The sequence below is a fragment of the Eublepharis macularius genome, chromosome 13 (assembly GCF_028583425.1).
Source record: "Eublepharis macularius isolate TG4126 chromosome 13, MPM_Emac_v1.0, whole genome shotgun sequence".
Taxonomy (NCBI): Eukaryota; Metazoa; Chordata; class Lepidosauria; order Squamata; family Eublepharidae; genus Eublepharis; species Eublepharis macularius.
In genome coordinates, this window is record NC_072802.1 from 28,286,095 (window position 1) to 28,292,331 (window position 6,237).

Genomic DNA, 6,237 nt, shown 5'->3' on the forward strand with positions numbered 1-6,237 from the left:
CAGATATAACTTACCCTCTTTCACAACTAGGTAGGTAGGTGAGATTGAAAGAGAGATTGGCTCAAGAACAACAGGGAAATTAGTGGCAGACTGGGCATTTGAACCTGGGCCTCCAAGGACCTAATTCAAGACTATAACCACTACACCACTATTGGCTTCTTTTCTTTGGCATACCTTACTAGGGAGGAATTATCATGCCTCTTTCATGATTTAAAATGCCCCTCAAAACCTGCAATTTGCTGAATACAAGAGTAAAGACAGGTTAAGGTGTTTGTTCCTGTCTTTTCCCTCACAAACATCCAGATGCAGCTCTTATGGGGGACATCCTAAACACAGTTGTACCTTTCTAAACCCATAGAAGCAAGTACCTCTGCTTGTAGGATGGCACAATACATCCATGAGTGAGTTAAACACATTCTCACTCCACAACCTTTCCCACTAGGAGCAGCTAATGAGCTCTATAAGAAACTAATTTTTGGTGTAGTGTCTGGTTTGGTCTTTAGTCCAGTGGTTATCCAGCGGAGTCAGATTTTAAAAGCACTTTTCATTCCTGTTACATTTGATAGGCGAGATTTGAACACTCTCCCTTCAAAATCGATTAAGCTTAAAGCAAAGAAAATAAAATTAGGAAAAAAATATACCGGGGGGGGGGGGTTAAACCCTTTGAAATGATAGAAGCAGCTCCTGTCACTTTAAGAAACAAATGCCATCAGTGGCCATTGTTATGCAACCACAATTGTACTACTGCCAGGCTTCAAGCCTTGGTTTCTGTCAGTAAAAGGTGGGGCGGCGGAGGTGAGGAGGGGCAGAGCCCTTTCCAGGTCTGTTTTAGCCTTTGAGGGAGGATTAATTGAGGCCATCCCAGGCAGCAACTTCAGAATAACTTGCTCCCACATGACTTTCTTTTTTTTAAAAATAGAATTTTTGTTTTAATTTAAAGCAGAGAGAGCAGCAAAGTATATATTTGGCTCCCATGCAGACATGGCATTTTGTCTTCTCTTCCAGTCACCCTGGGACCTACTTGTAAGAATTTGCCTTGTGTTTTGGCAGGAAAGTAAAGTTGGCAGGAATGAGGCCCGAAAGCATCTCACTGATCTTAATCCAGTTGCCCACGTTCTGGCTGGCCATTAGAGTCTCCACGTTGTCCACTTAGTACGGAGGCCTCTCGCTGATTCACTGTAGTAGGCATTCCAACAGGCCCACCAGAATGTACCTACACAAAAACGAGACCTACTTGAGCAAGAATTTCCTGGTCTTCTCAACGCCCTGGGTGTCTGATCCCCAGTGCTCCAGGCCATAGCTCATGAAATCCTTAAGGAGATCCAGCCTTTCACCAGAGGAAATGTCCCAGTGCCGCTGCTCCTTGATTTCCATAAAGATCCATGGCTTGATCAGCAGCACCCCTCTTTCAATCATGATCCCCAAGACTCCAGTCTCTATGGCTCAATTTGCATCTTCAAAAAACAAGATATCCCCATTTCCAAAAAGAGACATTCGGCTGGCAAGCTTGGCAGTCTGCAATGTACTCCCAGGCTGCCCCCTTTGTGTAGCGCTGATCTCTTGAGCAACCATGGAGCATAACCAAGGAGGCCCCGCCACTCTCAGAGGTTGAGGATGATTTTCTGAGCCAGGTTGACTTTCTCTTGGACCCCAGTCTGGATCTTCACAGTCAGAGGGACATCCAAGACCATGTCCATGCCTCAGACAATCAGTTCAAATTGTTGGTGCGGTTCATTAAGGCACAACCTCCCCCCCTTCTTATATGCCAGGTCTATCAGGCAGTCCACATTGATATCCACAAAATCTATTTCAATGGCCTGGTTCAGAAGCTCTGCACATTTGGTCATGATGTCTGGAAAGGCTCCCTCCAGCTGCACACCAAGGAGTTCCTCCATGTAGTACCGCTTCAGCAGGGCCCACTCTGACGACTGCCTCTGAAGCAAGTTGGTGCACATTACCATCTCTCCACAGGTGACGTCGGCTCCAAACAGCTTGCATGATCTCTGGAATGGGAGATTGCCACATGTTGTTAAAGGGGCCAGATAAAGCTTGCCTTGTAGATTCAGCTTTTTTCTTCTCACAGGGTCTCAGTTTTATTATATCTTCATCTGTGATAGTGCCAGCCATTTTGAGAGTAGATTCTACTGGTGTGTGGGCACCCTCCAGCACAGACTCTTCTCTCTCCAACACACCAACAACTTCCAATCCCCCCTCTTTGGCAACTTCCACATTCCCTTTGGAAAGGGAACAGTTTACCACATTGCTCTCTCCTGTTGGTGCACAGCTGGATTTTCCCAAGCAGTGAAGGTACTGGTTGGATTTCTCAAAGGGCATTTTCCTCTTGAGCAGCTGCTGCTGTAGTTCTTTGGTGAGGCTGTTTTTCACTATCAATTTCCCCTCCCACTGTTTTAAAAGGTCTACATTAGCAACATTCTGGTAATCTTCTCCAAGGTGGGCCCTAGAAAACTGGCACCTTCCAAAGTTCTTGCATACATACATGCACCTTCCAAGGTTCTTGAACAGCACACAGCTGTCTCTGAGGTCTGGCAGCTTTGTGGCCATGTATTCCTTCACATCATGCAAGAAGTGGCACTGCAACCCAAAGAAGCATTTCTCTGCATGTTTCTGAATTACTGACGGGCACAGGCGATGCGTCTCGTAACACATGGGATAAGTCAGTGCAGCTGGTGCTCAGATTTTGCAAACTGGAGGAATTGTCTTCCTTTATTGAATCAAGCCATCTTATTTTGGCTCCTCCTCTTTTCCTACTACCTTCAGCTTTTCCTAGCATTATTGACTGTTCGAGATTCTTGCCTTCTCACAATGTGACCGAAGTATGATAGCCTCAGTTTTGTCATTTTAGTCTTCAGGGAGAATTTGTCTTTTGGGCCATCCATAGTATTTGCAAAACTCTCCTCCAGCACCACATTTCAAATGAATAAATTTTCTTCTTGTCCGCTTTCTTCACTGTCTAACTTTCACATCCATACCATACATAGTAATGGGGGATTAGTGTGGATTATCTTGATCTTAGCCCCCAAAAGGACATCCTTATCCTTAAGGACGTTTCTAGTTCCCTCATGGCTATTCTGAGTCTCAATCTTCTTCTGATTTCTTAGTTGCAATCTCCTTTCTGGTTCAAGTTTCAGACTAGGAACTCAGAAACCTAGGTTTGAATCCCCACTCTACCATGGAAGCTTATTGAGTGACTTTGAGCCAGTCACAAAATCTCAGCCTAACCTACCTCACAGGGTTGTTGTAAGGATAAAATGGAGGAGAGGAGAATGATGTAAGGTATTTTGAGTCAATATTTATTTAATTTATGTTATTTATTTAAAACATTTTAGCTGCTCTTTCACCTTGCAGGAACTTAAGGTGGCTTGAGAAAGGCAAGATATAAATGAAGTAATTTTTATTTATTTATTTATTTATTTATTTTTATTTATTATTTCGATTTATAAACTGCCCATCCTCAGGGGCTCTGGGCAGTGAACAACAGTTAAAATTAATAAAAACAAGAAAAAAATAATTCTAAAATCAAAGTACAATAAGCAATAATAAAATAAATTAACCAAATGCATTAAGGTGCAATGGTGGGAAGAACCCCCCACCCCAAAGGTGGGAGGCCGACATAGCACCGCCCCCTTCAACCACCGAACGCCTGGCAGAACAGCTCTGTCTTACAGGCCCAGCAGAATGATAATATGTCCTGCTGGGCCCGGGTCTCCATTGACAGAGTGTTCCACCAGGCTGGGGCCAGGACTGAAAAGGCCCTGGCCCTGGTTGAAGAGAGGCAGGCTTCCTTAGGGCCAGGGACCACCAGTAAACATTTATCTACTGATTGAAGCGGTCTCCAGGGAACATACAGGGAGAGGCGGTCCCGAAGATATGCCAGTCCCAACCTGCTCCGGGCTTTAAAGGTAAGAACCAACATCTTGAACCTGATTCGGAATTCAACCATAAGTCAGTGCAGCTGGTGCAGGACAGGTGTGACTGGTAGGATATACCAGTCAGGACCCGCGCCGCTTCATTCTGGACCAGTTGTAGTTTCTGGATCAGGCCTGAGGGTAGCCCAGTGTAGAGTGAGTTACAGTAATCTACCTGGAGGTGACCGTTGCATGGGTCACTGTAGCCAGGTCCTGGGGCAAGTTGCCTGATCTGACAGAGATGGAAAAATACAGACTTGGCAACCACCTTGACCTGGGCCTCCATCGACAGGGAGGCATCCAGGAGCATGCCCAGACTCTTCACCACTGGCAAAGTTGCCAGTGGTGTCCCATACAGGGCAGGGAGCTGGATCGCAACATCTGGCAGCCCTCGTCCCAGCTGCAGGACCTCCATATTCACTGGGTTCAGTTTCAGCCTGCTCTGTTTCAACCATGCCGTCACGGCCTCCAGAGCTCTGGCCAGATTGTCCGGGGCCGTGTCTGGCCAGCCGTCCATCAACAGAAAAAGCTGGGTGTCATCCGTATATTGATGACAGCCCAGCCCAAACCTCTGCATCAACTGGGCAAGGGGACACATGTAGATGTTAAATAATATCAGGGAGAGTATCGCCCCTTGAGGAACCCCGCACACCAAAGGGTGATGGGGCAATAAAAATAATAAATATAATAAATACATAATAAATACATAATAAATATAGCTGTATTGGGGGGCATATAAGTTGATGGAGGTGGAAGGAGAGAAGGAAGCAGGGAAAGTTGAGGATATGAGGGCTGCCAGGAGGAGACAGTGTGTGTGTGGGCAGGGTGGTGTAACAGGGGCTAGTGAGGTGCTCCCATACAAGTATTTGCAGGTTCATCCTGGGCAATTTGGCCCAGTTTGGGAACTCACACTATGCACCCTGGTCAGAACCTTCCTGGATAGAGGCTGCCAGGAGAGAAAAGGAAGGAACAATTGGGATGGGGGCAGACAAATTTAGATTAGCTGGTGAGTGAGAAGGAAGCAGGAAAAAGAGAGAGGCTATTGGGGTTTTCAGGGAAGGAAAAGAGGAAATAGTGGCAGAGAGGAAATGAACCCCCCCTGCAAGTTCCCCCACATGCACTCTTTTCATTTTTATGATGTCATTCAAAATTGCCCTGCTGCAGAAGAACTGGACATCCACTTAACTTTCTCACAAAGGCTGAAAAGCTGACAGTGGAGTCCTAGAAATATCTATTCAGAATCCTACCACAGTCTATTCAATACAGATTTATTCCCACGCAAGTGTTCTTACGAATTACACTGTAAAACTGGATCCACCTATCATTGCTTAAAAGGTAAAGGTAATCCCCTGTACAAGCACCGAGTCATTACTGACCCGTCACATCGCAACGGTTACAAATCTCTCCCCTTCTTGCATCCCCTAACACGACGTTTGTTTTCTAGAGTCACAGTGTGACAAAACTGTGCCAGTTCCATTAGGGTGTCACTTGCCAGTTCAACTGCTTCGCTGGGTCCTTTTACTGCAGGCAGGGCTAGGAATGTGTGCCGTAGCAAGGTTTTGCCCATGTTGAAGATTTAATGAAAGCGTCTTCTCTCCAAATTACTTTCCCTCTCTATCTTGCTTTGTTTTCATGCCTGCCATTCCGGGCTTAATTTGAGCCAAGTCCAGAACTTGTCTCTAGTGCCATGGTTCAGCTTTTGAAAGTGTGAAGCAATAACGAAGTGAATACCTCTGAGAATGCATAAAGCAGGAAGCCAGCCAAATCAGAAAGAAAACCTTCATATTTGGCTTTGGGCCATACCTTTCAGCTGAATGTGATGAATGGGCTCTCTGTTGTTGTAACTGTTCCATTCCACTGTGCTCTGCAAAGTACCAGCTTCCTTACCCCAAAAGGAGCAGGATGTGCTCTTGCACAGAACAGCATGTCTCAGTGCAGGCAGTCATGAAGGATGCCAGGAGTAATCGTGAGAGCTGTCTTTAAATCTTTAGCTCTGGCTAGTCACTTTAGAACAAATACATTAAAACCTTTCTATTTCAGCAGACTTTTCAGCCTTCCTGTACATAGCTGGAAAACTTCACCGCCAAGGCAGATCTACAGTTTTCATGATGCAGACCAGAATCTCTGCTACACATAACAACTATCCATAACTGAATTATTAATTGCCCACTAGGTTCACCCTGTGTACTCTCATAGAGTCTCTCTACATGTTCATCAAGTGTAGGGAGATGCAAAGTTAGCTGAGAAGTGTAGTTTAAAAAGACAAAGTTGGCAGAGATCACTCCTCAGGTGGCTCGTTAATTTCATCTTT

The 6,237-nt window shown here is 45.4% G+C and overlaps 1 pseudogene; it reads right to left on the bottom strand.

Annotated features, from left to right (window-relative positions):
• Positions 1-1,017: 1,017 nt before the first annotated feature.
• Positions 1,018-2,667, bottom strand: LOC129340924 (tRNA-dihydrouridine(47) synthase [NAD(P)(+)]-like; annotated as a pseudogene).
• Between the last annotated feature and the right edge of the window lie 3,570 nt (positions 2,668-6,237).